We start from the raw sequence: 17,189 nt of genomic DNA on the forward strand, positions 1-17,189 counted from the left end.
AGTTGGGCAGTTAAGCATCCCTTGACCATGCTAGCAACTCCTGCATGGCTGAGGTGGGAAATGGCACTGACTACCAGAAACACTCCTTATCTGAATCATAACATCCCCTAACAAGCCTTGGAACATTAGTTATCTGAACCCAAGTGGTATCATAACACTGTCGGTGGAATTTTTCAAAATTCCAGTAATTACCAACTCAGGTTGTGACCAGGATGGAAATTTACTGATGACTAAAGCAAATCACCTCTGACCTTATGAACAGTGGTCCTAAGTAAGGCCCTTTTGAGCTCTCCTGGTCTGCGGCAGGCTGCAAACAGCATCACTTTCCAAGTGTGATGCCTCCCAGAACTTGCAAACTCCCAGGTTTTCAAAGTTAGAAGGACCATTGCCAAAAGCTAATGACGAAACCTGGGCTGATACTCCTACTCCTCGAGGCTCAGCCCTTCACCCGTTGAGAAATGCAAAGGCATTCAACATGAATATTTCACAGAACTGAAGGGAAACTTTTAACAGGTATACCTTTGTACATTTATACGTACATATATATATATATACATACACACATCTATTCCTTTGTGTCTGTGTGCACGTGTGCGTGAATTGATTTAGGTACCCAATATGAAAGTTAGCATCTCGGATCAGTAATCAAGTCACTGTTGTGATTGTAGTAAATTCTATTGATTCACTTTGTAAATGATAAGCTAGTCAAAGATTAAGTGCTGCTAGAATCTTATGATCAACATTAAACTGTGAATAAACCTTAGACATCCTTCACATATAAACCATTGGGCAAATCTGACACTAAGATTGGATCTAGCTGCACCTTAGCTCTACTAAGAGTTTAGAAAGCAAGGGGATCAACTCTGAGCCTTGTGACTCAGTGGGTCTCCTTTACCCTTTTACATCTTTAGTCTCTGTGTAAATCATTTCAGCTTAATTTTGATTTGATTTCTTCTTTTTGAGATTTATCTGTGTAGTAAGTAATAAATGATAAAAACCTGGGAGTAATGGCTGATACACCTGAAGGCTGTGCTGCTGTTCAGACAGACCTGGACAGGCCAGAGAGTTGAGCAGAGCGCAACCCAATGAAGTTCCACAAAGGCAAGTGCAAGGTCCTGCACCTGGGGAGGAACAACCCCATGCACCAGTACAGGCTGGGGCTGACCTGCTGGAAGGCAGCTCTGCGGAGAAGGACCTGGGAGCCCTGGCAGGCAGCAAGTTGCCCATGGGCCAGCAGCATGCCCTGGTGGCCAAGGAGGCCAGTGGACCCTGGGGGGCATCGGGAGGAGCGTGGCCAGCAGGTCGAGGGAGGTTCTCCTGCCTCTATGCTCTGCCTGGTGAGGCTGCACCTGGAGTGCTGTGTCCAGTGCTGGGCTCCCCAGTTCCAGAGAGACAGGGAACTACTGGGGAGGGGCCAGCGCGGGGCTGCAAAGAGGATGAGGGGACTGGAGCATCTCCCTTCTGAGGGAAGGCTGAGAGAGCTGGGGCTGAGGGAAGACTGAGAGGGGATCTTACCAATGCGTGCAAATACCTCAAGGCTGAGCGTCAAGAGGACGGGGCCAGGCTCTTTTCAGCAGTGCCCTGTGACAGGACAAGGGGCAACGGGCACAAACTGCAGCACAAGGAGTTCCACCTGAATATGAGGAAAAAAGTTTTTCACTGTGAGGGTGACCGAGCACTGGAACAGGCTGCCCAGAGAGGCTGTGGAGTCTCCTTCTCTGGAGACATTCAAAACCTGCCTGGAAGCGACTTTGTGCAACCTGCTCTAGGAGAAGCTGCTTTAGCTGGGAGTTGGACCAGATGATCTCCAGAGGTCCCTTCCAGCCCTGACCCTTCTGTGATTCTGTACCACCAAACTTTGTGAAGTCGCACTCCCACAAATTCATATTAAGACTATTTTGTTAACACCTTTGATGGTGATTCTTTAAGCAATCTGAAACACTCACTTGGGACACTTGTTATCCCTGGGACACCTACCTGAGGTAGTGCAAGGGTGCCCTGGATAAGAAGACAGCTTTGCCCTTCATGCAAGTGTGTTTTTCAGCACCAAGAGTGCACGTGGCATGCATGGTGCTGGGACCACACTGGAGAACTGTGTGAGGTTGAGAACTGCAACTGGTGCAGCCACTTTCATACTGCGTGCCAGGAATGGTCCTGCGAGCAGCCCATTCCTAACTATTCCCAGGCTTTGTCTCAGGTCTAGTCGGTTTGCTCCAAAACAGGAGCTGGAGTGAAGCAAAATTTTGCCCTTTGGCCTATTAGGGATCAGCACTTGAGTTCACTCACTGTCGCTATTTTATTTAGCAGAGCAGAAGCCCCTCTCTGCTGACTACATAGGGAGCTGTAGCTCCTGCCTCAGCACTTCTGCTTACATGCGTAAAGCAGATCGTGTGAACACCCACCTTACTGTAGGCAACTGGGCACGCTGCCTGTGCCAAAGCGTTTACTACAGAAAACAATTGGGTCCCTGAGAGCATAGACCTGGGCGTAACAGATATAAATACAAAGTATTAGCTTACAGAAAGCAACATATGGATTGTCAGTAGAGAATAAAGCAATATGCATTTTATATATTCATGTGTTAATAAAAAACACACAAGGTAATAAGGATGCTTTACTCTTCAGCCTCCCTGTAAGACATTAACAGTGCAGTTTAGGATATGTGTGGCTTCTAGCTCTGACAGTGACACGTGTAGGTGACACCAAATGTCATAGCAGGTACCTACTGTTAATAATACAGGTATCCTAAACACATCCTAAGGGAACACAGCCAAACAGCTCACAGGGAGGTATGTAAACGTAATGGCTTAGGGAGAGAACAGAACACATTTAAAGATTGCATCATGAGTTACGCAATGAGTCTGATACTCTTCACAACAAGACCATGCTACTGTAAAAATATTAAGAAAGTTTGAAAGGTTTTTCTACGCTGAAATGTGTGTGCTCATTGTCAACACTGAAGAGTACTAAACTTAGATTTTTTTTGTTGCAATTTTGCAGCTGTAGGCTAATCCTTACAACAGCTTTAATTTCAGAGGGAAGCACCTAATAAGGAAGTGGGAATTCAATTGGTCTATATTTTTCTATCAGTAAACAGATGGAACATCTCAAAGTAAACACAAACTATTCAAGGAACACAATTCGGTGAATGTATTTACCAATATTAGCAAAAATACCATTCTATGAGCAATAGGGCTGTTATTGCTCAGGACCAATGGCAAAAGAGCAAGTGTCATTGTCATTTTTTTACACTCAGCTCTCCAAAACTGGCAATTAGAGAGGTTCTTATTGATAGCATCATGGTAGATAACATAAAATAAGAATAAGAGAACAGAAAAGAAAAAGAGAGAAACAGAAGAAGACAAAAACAGCAGGGGAAGCAAAACCCCCCACCTTTGAAGTACTGTAGAGGAAAGTCAGAATCAAGCAAATAAATAGGCTTGTGGGCTTTTGAAAACTTTCAAGTTGTGAAGATGGAGAAAAAGAGAGACAGGGAAAAAGAAAGACATAGTGAGTGAACAGGTGGAAATCTGTTTTAGGGACTGGTTCCAGCTGGGTTGGGTTAGGTCAGGAGAGTCAATTAACAAGCAGCAGCTTTTAAGGCAAAAAAGTCTGAACATCAATGGTATTTGAAGAAAAAGAGGAGTAAATAAGCAACTGTTGTGGCATAGTCCCTCTATGCTCCCTCTTGCTCTTGGGATTGACATTGCTTTAAAAGCCCAACCATATTTGTTTGTAATCTGAAGGTGAAGCTGTGTATTAAAGAGCTTCCAGGCTGGCATTTGTTAAGAGGAACTTCTGCTGAAGTACACGTCAGACCTTTACTAGGTTTCTTTGCAGGAAGATGTAATCCAGGTGGGTGTCATTCAGATCTGCTTTCAAGTGTCAGCCCCACATTCAGACCTGCACATGGTTTTCTGGCAGGATCCGTCCCAAGCTTGCCTGTGAGTTGGGCCCTTTGTGAGGCACCACACAGCTGCTTGCTCTGGAGTTGAACCCAGATCCTGCCTTTCTATGAGGCAGGGATGAGAGGAACGGATGGGGTTTCCTTCTGCTTAGAAACTTCTTTCTCTAAACATCACCAGCCTTCACAAACTCGGCTAATAGCCTGCCTCAGGAAAAGCATTTATTAGTTGCCCTGCCCTGTGCCTGAAGGCTGGAATTGCTGGAGGATACAGGCTGGCCCAACACCCACATACCTTCCTTCTTGGAGCCAACGCAGAGCACATGGGAGCAGATGAACTATCCCAGCAGCCATCTTCGGGTAAAGGCTTACATGCTCTCACACCACCCCTTAATGTGGGTGCAGGGTTCAGAGCCCATTGCAGACAGGCAGCCCACCCCATACGTGAACATGCAGCAACCCCCTCCATCCTGGGCATCCTACCTGCTGTTTTCAACCCTCACTTGCTGCTGGAAGAGGGCAAGGGACCACAAAATCAGGAAAGGCTTGGGTTTCTGCAACCATTGTCATTCACTGTGGACATACAGATGAAGGCAGGATGGGCTTGTTTCTCATGAAGATGTCTGTGAACTAGGTTTGGACTCCTCTGCGGGTATCAGCTTCCTCATGACAAATGCCTTCTCTCAACTGCAGCTCACTTCCTGCAAGCCAGAGGTGCTTTGGTCCCTGCAGACCAGGCTGTCTGCCACTCCATGCAGAAACGACCTCTCCAACAATGCTGTTTCTCCTGTTCCTCCAAATAGCACGTTTTACACAAACTGGTGTGCTGGCAAGTTCTGTTTGAACAGAAAAAATTACTTCAGTATCACAGTGATCTTTCAATTTTTCCCAATAATCTTGCTGTGTATATTACATTGTGCTTTGGGGCCAGCAAAGCCTCAAAATATTAAAAAATAGATAGGCCAGCAATATTAAAAAATAGATCCTGCCCTCAAAGTTTATAGTTCAGAAAAAAAAAAACAAACCAGAGATAGGGAAAAATGGAGGCGGCATATAAAGTGAATAGAGTTTGTAGTTATGTTAGCTGCACTGTCCTCCTTATTCCCCACCAGGGAAAAAGAATGGGTGGTAGATAGGGTGTGAGATAGATTATTTCTTACAGACATGCTCATTCCTCAAATTCATTCATAAAAAGTAAACAGGGAAGAGAGGCAGGGCACTGTAGCACTGCAAATTGTGATTCTGTGAAATTACACTGGAACTTTCTAATGCATCAGTGCTTGTCACTTGAAATTGCTGCACCAGTTATTTGGGAGTTATGTGAAAAGACAAAAAAAAAATCATTTTTAGTCATCAAATTCGCCTAACTGTTGGGAAACAGGGTTCATGAACACAGATCAAAGAAAGTATCTGAGACTCAGGGTAAGAGAGGAGATGAGAGGGTCCTCCTAGATGTGTGAGAACCTGTCATGGTTTGAGCTCAGACAGCAACTAAGTACCACACAGCCACCTGCTCACTCACCAGCCCAGTGGAATGGGGAAGAGAATCAGAAAAAGGTAAAACCCATGGGCTGAGATAAGATCAGTTTAATTAATTATTATTATATTTGTGTATATATATTTAAAATTAATAATAGGAAGATGATGATGATAATGATAATAAATATAATAATAAATATAACAATAAATATAATAATAAAGATAAAGAGGAGAGGGAGAAAGAGGAATAAAACCCAAGGGAAAAAAGCAAGTGATGCACAATACAACTGCTCACCACCAGCTGACCGATGCCCAGTCAGTCCCTGAGCAGTGATTGCCCCCCACCCCCAGCCAGCTCCCCCCAGTTTATATACTGGGCATGACGTTCTATGGTATGGAATATCCCTTTAGCTAGTTCGGGCCAGCCGTCCTGGCTGTGCTCCCTCCTGGCTTCTTGCGCACCTCCTCACCAGCAGAGCACGGGAAACGGCAAAGTCCTTGACGCAGGGTGAGCACTACTTAGCAACAACTAAAACATCAGCGTGTCGTCAACATGATTCTCATGCTAAATCCAAAGCACAGCACTGTACCAGCTGCTAAGGAGAAAGTTAATGCTATCCCAGCCGAAATGAGGACAGATCCCCGACGAAAAGAATTACTAATAAAAGAAAATAAACCTTTTAAAATAAACCATTGATTTGTTGTAGCAGGGGCAACTGCAAATGAGCAATGTTGTCTGCGGCCATAAAAGCTGCCACTGTCAGCCTCTTCCTGATGCTGCCTAGGATCACCATTCATTAGACCCAGGACCAAAGTATTTGGGACTGGTACCCTGGGATGGGACCTGCTTCTATTCCCTATTACATTAGGTGTCCAGCTGGAACTCTTCTGGATGATACTTCTAGGTGCTGATACCCCCGCATAATTACACTGCTATTCTCTGGGAACCTCTGTTCACTCTTCCTTTCTGATGCAACATTAAGAACCAACACCCTCTTCTAGTTTTATTTTCTAATTGGTTGACTTGATGAGTTGGACCATTGATTTAAGATGTCTTCATTAGTGAAAAGGATGAACTTTCCATTCTAGAGAGACTTTGATCAACCTTCTGAGAAAACAAGTCAGCTTATGAAAAGCACCAAAGCAAACCTGTTGCTCAGGAACAACACAAATGCCTGCTTGAGACCCAGCTTTCCAGACTGGGGCATACTCACATCAGGTTCATCTTCTGAGCAGCTGAGAATCTCTCACAAGTCTCTATTGAATTCTTTTTCTCAACCATTTTTCCCCCTGGAAGGTTTTAATGTCTCTCTCCAAATTGCAAAATTGAGAGCTGATTTAAAGACCTTTTTTTCTACTCAGCAATCATCATCTCCTGAGTCCAAAGCAAAGACATAGCTGGGTTTCTCAGTCCCAAAATAGTAAGAAGTGGGCATTTGGTTAATGACATGGTCAAATCAACATGTTTTTTCCATCATTTACCCTTTGGAAAAATTTACTGACATTTTCAGGAAAAATCCATCCTGAGACAAATGACAAACTGCAGTCTAAGAAAGCTATATAACCGTGTCTTATTTCCGATGGGAAGCACTGAACAGCTTTAACTGTGGCTGGCACCTGAAGAAGTGAGAGTATGTCTGCACCACATGCTGCAGCTTCAAGCATATATCTCTGAACTAGGGTACACCTAGCCACCTGAGCACAGAGCTCTGCTCTGTGGGCTAATTTGTCATTCAGACAGAGGGTTTATTGATTTAGTGCTGAACATCACACTAATGCAGCCACGTTCAACAGGTAGCCCAGGTACCACTGAATCCCTGAATATTTAGTAGTGCATCTGCATCGTTGTTTGCCTTGTGGCCTTCCATTTTCTTGCACTTGGTGTAAGCCACTCAACACGCTGCAACTTCATATACGCAATATAAGCTATCCTCTACTAGTAAGCCATGCCTCAAGATGGTAACAGTTGGTCCTCAAAATTTCCTGTGCCAGGAGAATAACTTATTAATTCCTTTTTATTGAGTCGTGAGTATTGTTGTGTCCCCAAAATGTCCGTGCTTGATGAAACGCAGTAAAACAGTGGCATAGTAGCATGGTCTACATCTGTCGTAAGCAGTGGTCTTGCAACAGCAAACTGCCACACCAGATGTGTTCTGCAACATGATTTTATCTTGGGGACTGATGCTAAAAAAATTCAACCAAGAAGTCACTGTGACTTCAAGGGTTTCTACTTATATGTATAAACATTTAAAGGTTCAGATTTGCTCATACCTGCTATGCAGCCAGAAATATCTCTGGACTTTTCAGCGAAGCTTGTAAATGTTCAGAAATACACTTGGGTACAATAATGTGCCAAAAAAGATATTGCATTACAAGAAAGTAGACATTCACCAAAGAATATTAGAAATGAAGGCATTACTCTTACACTAGGAGCAAAACTACAGCAACAAGTACTTAGGGAGGGGGAGATGGGACCAGAGAAGGACAGCAAGGCAGGCAGAGGCAGTAACATTATTGCCAAGGGTGCCGTCCCACAGTACTTGAGCAAGATGAGTAAAGCAGGTTGAGTGACAGTAACTACGGTCAGCCAAGGGTCCATAGTTTCTGCACATCCACCAGGCAAGTCCATGGCAATAAGGCAGGTCCAAGCTTAAGTAGGAAAATCGAGTCAGCAAATTAGAGTCAGGATCAGGATCAGTGAGGCAGTATCCAGAGCAGCCAAGAGTTGCTGATGCCCAGAAATGTTCATAATAATGCAGACCCAAGGTTATGCCAAGAGGTCAGGTGCAGATGGTCAGGGTGAATGGACATGGCTGCAACAGAGCCCAGGCACAAACAAGGGCAGGGGTCTGAGCTGAAATGCAGCTCCAGAGTGAAGGAGCTGTTTCGCACAGCTTTCCCACGCAACACACCTAAACACAACTAACCTGGACCAAGGTTATGCAGAAGTACCATGTCACACCAATCTTTAGCACAGGCAGACAGCTCAGGATGTGGGAGTGTGCTCAAGGGCCTGACAAGAAAAAGTACAAAATGAGATGTGTAACTGGCATGTTTTATGCCCCACTTGTCATATATCACCAAACCTAGCTGGAAAAAGAACTACTCAAGCATCCCAGATGGGACTCAAAGTGCCAGGACTGAGAGAGGAGAAAGTGGCAAGTAAAGCAGAGACAGTTTTTGTAATTCAAAGGCATATTCCTTTAGTTCCAACATGTGCTAGGACAATTTCAGCTTTCCCTAACTGAAGTCAGATGACGAAAGTTTTCTAGGGTGACCTGAATGCATTCTTGCTGTTATGATCTGGTGTCTGAACCTATCTATTGGTCAAAAAAACTATCAATGAAATTCACTTGACCAGTGGTTTTAAATGTACCACTACTTTGGTGTTAAACAAGACAATGTCTCAATGTAAGTCAGTCTTTTGGGATCAGCTTTGCCTGAACAAAATGCTGCAGGCCAAATATAAATCTAATTATCCTCCAGCATCCCAGGCTACTAAAACAAACACGAAAGTGTGTCAGCAGTTTTATCAGCGAAGTTCTAGAAACTGTTTCATAAGAGGTTTTGAAGGTGGAAATGGCTATAGATCCTGCATGCTGCCATCCACTGCATCCAAGGCTTGGAAAACACCAATTCAAAGAAAAGTGGTTATGAAGTTTTGACTGTAAAAGGTAACACTCTTTATGTCTAATAATGTTGACACTGAAGTACTACTAATCCTCAACAATTTGCTTCTTGGTTCAATAGAAGAATGTGGCACTACAGCTGCTATTTTGAGATCAACATCTGTCCATGCCTTATGGAGATTTTGACTTTACAAAGAAAACTAACCTAGCATATGCTGGCTTCTGGAATTTATAGAATACTATACAATGATAAAGCATTAAAAGCATATTTAAAATTGCAATATATGAAGAATGGGAAGTGTCAGGTGACATAATTAGCTAAAAGAAATGCCATGGAATTCTGAAATGTTATTTACATATAACGAATTTGGAATACAATGGCCTGAGACTTTCAAGTCATGGAGGGTTATGCAAACCACGTACAGGTGTGGTGGGTAAACCAAGCATTCTTAGTTACAGAACTCACAGCCAAATGCCAGAATAGACAACTGCTCTTCCAGGCTTCCTTGCACAGAGCAATCAAAGGACTTCTACAAAGGATGGAATAAAATAATTTTTTAGAAAGCTGCCTGAACTCAAAGTCCCTAGACAGTGCAGGCATGCCAGCAAATTTACCTCATATGTGGAAATCCCCTTCTACCAGATTGCAGCTTCCAGCTGGAAACCTCACCTGCAAGCTATTATGCTTTTGTCTAAAACATTGAGACGTTTGTCACTTCTCATTCCCACATGTAAGCATTTATACAACATCATCAATCACCTTCAAAGCTGAGGGGATCGTACCCCTTAAATTTCATATTCAGATTTATTTTACAGCTTCTTATTTTTTTCTGGCTTTAATCATGGGCAATGATGCAGCTTTCAATCAGTACACGTGGACACATTTCTTCACGTATAGATGTTTCTCCAGTATTTACACCTCTAGCTGAAGATGACATATAGGAACTAAGGCACTGAAAACATGTTGAAAGTCAGTATAGCCAAGAAGTTGTGGATAGGTATGTGCCTATAACAAACTTTTAAAAGAACATTATTTAACTGTGAAGTAAAGTAGAAAAACCATGAGGATCACCCAGCCCTAAATAACTATTCTTGAGCATCTACCCAGCAGTTTGAATGTCCTATTGAAAAAGAGTGTGCTCACGACATTGAATGTTGCACCATCATGCCCAATGGGAGATACCTGACTGTAAATCTTTCTCGTGTGCCTCACTTCACCATTTAACACAGTTATTTTTAAGGAAAAGAGTAAAAAAGAACTAACTAAGTTCAGAGGCAACATTTTTGTTACCAGGATTCAGCACTAAGATTTGAAGCCTTGAACCTCTACCATCACAACTGACTGCCTTCAAAACTAGCATGCTGGCTGAGCACAGCAGCTCAGCATGGAGCTCCGACTGCTTCCAGGAGCTAGAAGTAAGACAGCTCAAAATAATGCCCAAGGGCAGGCAGACAACAGACTTATGACCTATTTCTAAGTTTGGCTTGGCTTTGAGGGTAAAAAAACCATGCTACACCTATAATCTATAACCTTTGCCTTAAAGAAGACCTCTTCCACACAGTATTGTTTTCCTTGACCTCATTCAATACAGCTGCTGTGGCTGGTAAGCTGGGAACAAGGGATGCTGAGCGCCTGTGTGAAATGGAGCGTTCCTGTGCAGTTGCTAAAATTATTATGAGGACTGAAAGAGAGAGCATGGAAATAGCAGTTAAAATCTTACAGTTCTTCAAATGCTGATCAGAATTCTGCATGACACAGAAAAGACTCCCAGAGCCCAGCGCATCTCCCCTGCTGGACATGAAAACCCTTTTATAAACTGGAGAGTTATGAGGGCTTCTTAAAGAAAAGGCAGCAACAGCCCTTAGAACTTAAATCTGTTGCTGATTTGCAGTCTTGCCACCTTCACTCCCCTTCCTCCACCTTCCTTAATAAATGGTTTAAAACATCTAGTGTTTGAAGATATAAAGCATTACATTTACACTGAAGTCACTAGGATTATCCTTCTGTCCAGCCAGCACTTTAGCAAAGACTCCCTGGTAACAAACATTCAGACACCAGAGAACTCTACCCACAGAGTACAAACAAAAGCACCTTCACGGTACATAAATCCTCTTCCTAACTTCCTAAAGGAGGCTCTACCGCGTGCTCAGAAGACAGAGAGATCTGGCTCTTGCAGACAAGTCGAAGAATCTATTTCAAATCATCGGACTCTTGTAGGATGACCTGTTGTTCTTCAATCTCTTTTATACCAGGTAATTTCTAACTCACTACTTTCAAGGGTGGTTTATCAAACATCTCAGAAAAGGTGATTTCAGAGTAACACCCTCTGCCTGGTTTGCATTCTTTCCAGCTATTCAGAGCTAGCACTTTGCTGAATTTACGGTTGACATGTTTCTTAACATTACTGAACTTCTTTGAGGCAGCTTTCAGTGGCAGTTAGTCCTTGTCAGCCTCAGGCGTAGACCCAACACCTACCATGCATCCAGATGCTTCCTTGTGCCTTTGTAGATGTTTCCAGCTTCTGCATGGGGCTGACAGACACAAACACTGCTCACATCACATAGCTACAAAAATGCCTCAGGAAGAAAAACAGGCTCAGTGAATAATGACCTACATGAAGAGAAAGATCAGGTACAGAAAAAAAGCCATGTTTCTTCTCCCATTTTCAATGCAATATTTTTCTTCAAGGGAGAAAATACCAATAAGAAAACCTTGCAAAGATTGCTTGCTTTTAAGTGTGCCACACAAGATACGTATTACCCATTTCACTCCAGGATAGTATATTGCCTTCCAATTGCCTCATCTCTTGAATACTGGAAGCCCTGAGAAATAGAGGCGATAAGGTGCAAGTGTCTTATGTCCCAGCCTCCTGGGAACCCAGGAGGGCTGCTGGTGAGAGAGGGAGATCCCATGAAGATCTTACAGGAGCCAGTGGTTGATCTACAGGCAAAAGTCCCATTGGAGGCATTTTTGGTGACACATGCAGTACACCAGCCAGGCACCTTCATGCCAGGGCCTGGGTCTCCTGATGGGTGCTCCTGCATGCTTCTCCTTTGCAGTACATCTTCCAAGACCCAGTACTGCCTGGTCTTTTGCCATTTCCTGTATAATATGAGCATTTCTGTGGAAGGGACACTATGAAAGCAAAGGCTGGGTTTGATATGGGGTTGGAAATGTCTGTGCAAACAAGGGTAAGTGATCTGACGAATGCTAACATAAGTGCTATCCTCCCAGTACACCCCAGCATACATGCTCCATAAAGGAACTACCTTATGGATGGAAATCACCCCATCCAGGTGTACACACGTATGTGGGTAAGAATAACCGACTTTTCTTCCTCAAGGGACATCTTTCTCTACCATCACATGGAAGGCAACAGAGAAAGCCTTCTCACCTCTCCAATACATGCAGTATTCAGGTGTTGCTACCCCTGTAAGCATAGTCATCACTGTGCACTTCTGGAGGAACAGCCAAGCTGGAGACCAAAACTGGAACCCCTTCCAGGATCATTAAACCCAGGCAGGACCATTAAAGCTGTTGGTAACAGGGGGCTGTACTCTGACCAGCCACAGACAAACTCCTTCTTCTCTGCAAGGTGTGCAAATGTGCCTGAAGTCCATGAAGCCACTGGGAGAAAATACCCTGCAGTTTCAAAGAAGTGGTGTAGTCTAAGCTGATCATTAGGCATAGGGATGAAGCGGAAGTACCTGTTCTGCAAGGATGCAGGTGCTGGAGGCCAGGACCAGGATACTTACTTGCCTTCAATTTTTGCTGTTTTATTGTTATACTGTCAGTTGCTGCAGATTTAGTCCATGCTCATTTGTGCAGACCCTAGTGGCCAATAGCCCTCTTTTAGCTAACCAGTACCTGCAAGAGCTCTACTTCAGTATCACACAAGTACCCCAACCTGACCTTTGGCTTGACTGTGCAATAGAAGCTCAGAGAAAGAGGTGTCAGCTTTTTATTTCTCCAAGGAACTGAAGACCAAAGAATTCACAAGTTAACTTGGAGCTGACTTTCCAAAATCCCATAGAGCCAGCAGCTTCTTTGGCACCAGCACGATGAATGCCTCTTAGGTAGGAACAAAATGCGGCAAAACTCAGTATCTGGTAGCAGCTGATATTTTAGTACATTCGTGTTAAAAATGGCAAAGAGGGGCCCAGGAAACATTCTTGGGAGCTTGATATTCAAGAAGAGGCAGGTATCGAAGTCACAGAGGTACCACATGAGGCCCAGTACAGGCATGGCTTCTGAGTGTTCATCCTCAAAAGAAACTGGAAACAAAACAGTGCATTTTAAGATGCATTCATACCTTCTTCTTCTATTACATTTGCATAGGTTGAAATTTCACAACAGCTATGCCCACAATGAAACAATAACTTTTCAAATAACTACTAACTAAAAAGCAGCACAGGCCTTCCCACAGCTGATACCTCAGCCTGTTTCCCAATTTGGAAAGGACCATTCTCAGCACCTGCCTCCATGTCTTTAACATGAACAGAATTGGATCACGGCAGGGAGTGGGAGAGAAAGAACGCAGAGAACCATTTGGGACGAGGAGACTCAGGGATGCCTTACGAGCCCCACTAAGAAGCATGTTCTAGCTTTGCAGTACTGTGGCTCTGGGAATAAGATGCTTTTCTAAATAAAATACCCATAGCTATTTGTAGATAAATGTTAATCAAAATCTTGCAGAAATGACTGAGTATCTTTAGGTTTCAGTTTCTGCTCACATATACTATTACAGTCTTACTAGTTACTTCTCAAAATCTGACAGTTTCAAAAGAAATTGGTATTAAAGTGAATTGGTAATGTGGAAAACAGCCTGTGATGCAAAGGAATTAAACACTTCATGAAAGAAAATGTCGAAATCAAAATAAATGGTGGGAGTTGATGTGCAGTCAGATCTTCATTGCCAGAAATGAGAAATTTCCCTCCTTACCCAGCAGTGTGAGCAGCCACCAGGCAACAGCCACCACAAACAGGTTTCTGAGGAGTCTTCCCCACATCCGTGTGACTGTACTAACCATAACCAATGGGGGATCATCCTGGTCACTAACCATCCCATGGGGAAGGGTGGTCAGCCTCCAGCTGGCAGGAATAAACCCGATTTGCAGCTTTCTCCAAAAGGAAAATTCACACGCCAGGGTCAGAATTACCCCCTGGGCATTTCAGGAGCCTGTGCTTATTGTGCTTCCAGGGAGTGCCATCCAGACATGGCCTCACGATCAGGAAGATGCAAAAGGAAAACGGCTGGGACAGGGGTTTGCACACCAATGCTGCAGTTTGTCTCCCGTACCCAGAAGGGCAGTAAAGCAAGACACAGGGCACTGTTCTGCCTCTGTGCAAAACCTTGCTGAGCTCTCACCTCAGCCTCACTCTCCCCATCTCAGGAAGGAAATAGTGGAGACAGGGAAGGAGCACAGAAGGGCAACTAGAATGATGCCTTGCAAGCAGAACTAAAAATGCTGAGGGGGCAATACAAACAAAGCTTACAAAATCACAAAGCATAGGAAAAGTAAAATGCACAACTTATCCACCAAACCTTTCAAATACCAGAACTATAGATCACTCACTGAAAATAGCAGGGTATGAGTCTAAAACATATAAACTGCTTTTTCACATGGGTTGTAGTGAACCTGTGGAATCTGTTGCCACAGGGACCTGCAGAAGCAAAGGTTCAAGCTGGTTCATGAGCAACAGGTCCATAAACAGATACTGAAGAAACAGACCAGGACTTTCCCCCCTAATACCTCTAGCACCATGAATGTGGATACTAGAGGAGTACAAGTAGAATGGACACAGAAAGCAACTAGATTTCTGTGTTCTTCCTGAAGAGCATTTTTGATTGCCAACATCAGGGACTGGTCTGGCCTCATAGGACATTTCTTGCATTCTTGGAAACCTAATGACATGTCCATGAGATTTCCATCAGTCTTCAACAGCATCTTCCTACACAGCATCCAATAAACAGGCAGAGCCTTTGCTGGTGCAGACCTTGAGCAAGGTACAGAGATGTTCATAACTTGAAGAGGAATAAGCCCCTAACAGCCAACTTCAGGGATTCTATGAAGAAAACCACAAAAATGACTGGGGCACAAGCTCAGCAAAGAGCAGGATTAGGAGGAGAATTACGTATTTGACTTGTGCAGCGTGCTGGAGGCTGGGGAGGTCACTAAAACACGAGTCTCAAGTCTTCATACTTTGAAACAGAATAAAGCATGCTGCTTAGTGGTATAGTCAGAAAATTGGGCCCAATTTCAATTTTCTCTGACTTAGTTCAAATAAAGATAACAAAATAACTATATAAAAAAATAACACAGAAATACAGCTTTTCCCTGTGCACTTTGGCACTTCCGGTAGTCTTAGGTCTTCCCAAATATAATGCCAACACTACTACAATGCTTACAACACTAACCTTGCTAACCAGCCAGGGGCCAGTGATGTATACAGTATGTACACAACAGCATTTGTATTCAGGGTTGTTTCACAAAACACTACCTTTTGGTTTTTTCAGTACCTGACAAAATACTGTAATAGGGCAGATAGCAAATCCTCAAATAGTTGCTTGTGGCTTTCTTAAACTCCACAGTTTTAAGAATTGTTACATCAAGAAAATTAATCTATAAAACAAGTAAAACAGACTAAGATGACATCCAGGGTTGCCTACTCTGCTCAAGACAAATCAGTGATGAAAAAGATGTTAATCCCGCTGTAAAACATACTGTAGCAGAATCAGCTGAAATACACTCCCTGGCATTGCCCTCTCCCCACCTCAGCTCGCTGCATCAGTTTCTCTTTGACCTCTTTTGTTTAAGTATAAGCAAGTGGCTGACATGATCTTCCACCAAGTTTACTCCTTCTGGGCTTTCAGCTCAGAATTAAACCATAAGGTGAACCTTACATTCTTAGTTCTATGCCATGCGATTGTTCTTCCACAAGTCCATCATCCAGCAGCCATTGTTTTAGTTTTATTTATTTTTAAATTCTTTCTCTTATTCCTATTTTTAGTAGTTGTTTCTCCTTTTTCAGCCTTCGTAGTAATAGGTCCCAGGCCTGTCAACCCCAAATAACTAAGTTGCGTCTACCACTACAGAAGCCACTTCACTTTTTCCTTTCCATCTGATCCTGTCATGATGCTTTTTCACAGCCCTCTTCCCACTACATTGCTCCCTGGCTGAAGCGCTGGCTATGGCCAGAAGCTACTTTTAGTATTCCAAGTCTGGTGCTCATTTGCCTCAGCAGTGATTAGCCTAGCCTAATGCAACCATATTTGCAAGTTTATAAGGACAGCTCATGCTCTAATGAATCTCGTTTGTGCTCAGAGGCTTGTCTCACTTTTTAACTGAATTTAAGGTCACAGAAATATGTTTATAAACGTTTTAATATATTATAAATATATTTTATGTTGAACTGAATCTGCATTGCACTCCCTGGTAATGTTTATCAAACACTAATTTTTATAAATATCATAAACCACACATGACATAAAAGTTAATAGAGACAAAGGAAAGTTAATCTTTCAAAATGTAAGGAAACAGAACCCAGATCCTTAATCCAATCTTACCATTTATTTCAAACTGCCCAGGAAGTTCACCCAAATTACCTATATTATTAGTTATTACTGAAGAAGTTGTTTTCTATTGTTACTATGGTGGCCACTTCTGCAAACCCAGCTTTGAAGTGACTGTTAATCAGTCCTGGAAGAAAGTGTGCTTAGTTGCTTGGAACTATGGAGGTTAAACATGGTATCTACTAAAGAAGTACGGTTTTCTCCTTTAAACTCGGTGTCAGAAGGAAAATTCTACATTTGATTTGTCTGAACACAAAATGAGGAAAATTTCATAGTACGTGAAACAAAAGGTGGATCCAAGTCCTGACAGAGCAATGCTTGGTGTGACAGTCTGGTTCACCTTAATATGGAGCTCCATGTGCTTTCCAAATATGTTTTGTTTGCTAGCATGAGGCCAACCCACTAAGTGCTTCATATTCCACAAGGTTTCTTGGTACTAACCTTCTATTAATCCGATCATTTTATATTTACACAGTACTTTGAATATGCCTGAACCAGACCTTAAGCTGACAGCAAAACACCTCAAACAGAAAAGTGTAGCTTTCCTTTTAATACTTAACCCATCATTCCCAACATGACTTATGTAACGTGTCCACAAGTACT

Source organism: Falco punctatus (assembly GCF_963210335.1).
Source record: "Falco punctatus genome assembly, chromosome: 6".
NCBI lineage: Eukaryota > Metazoa > Chordata > Aves > Falconiformes > Falconidae > Falco > Falco punctatus.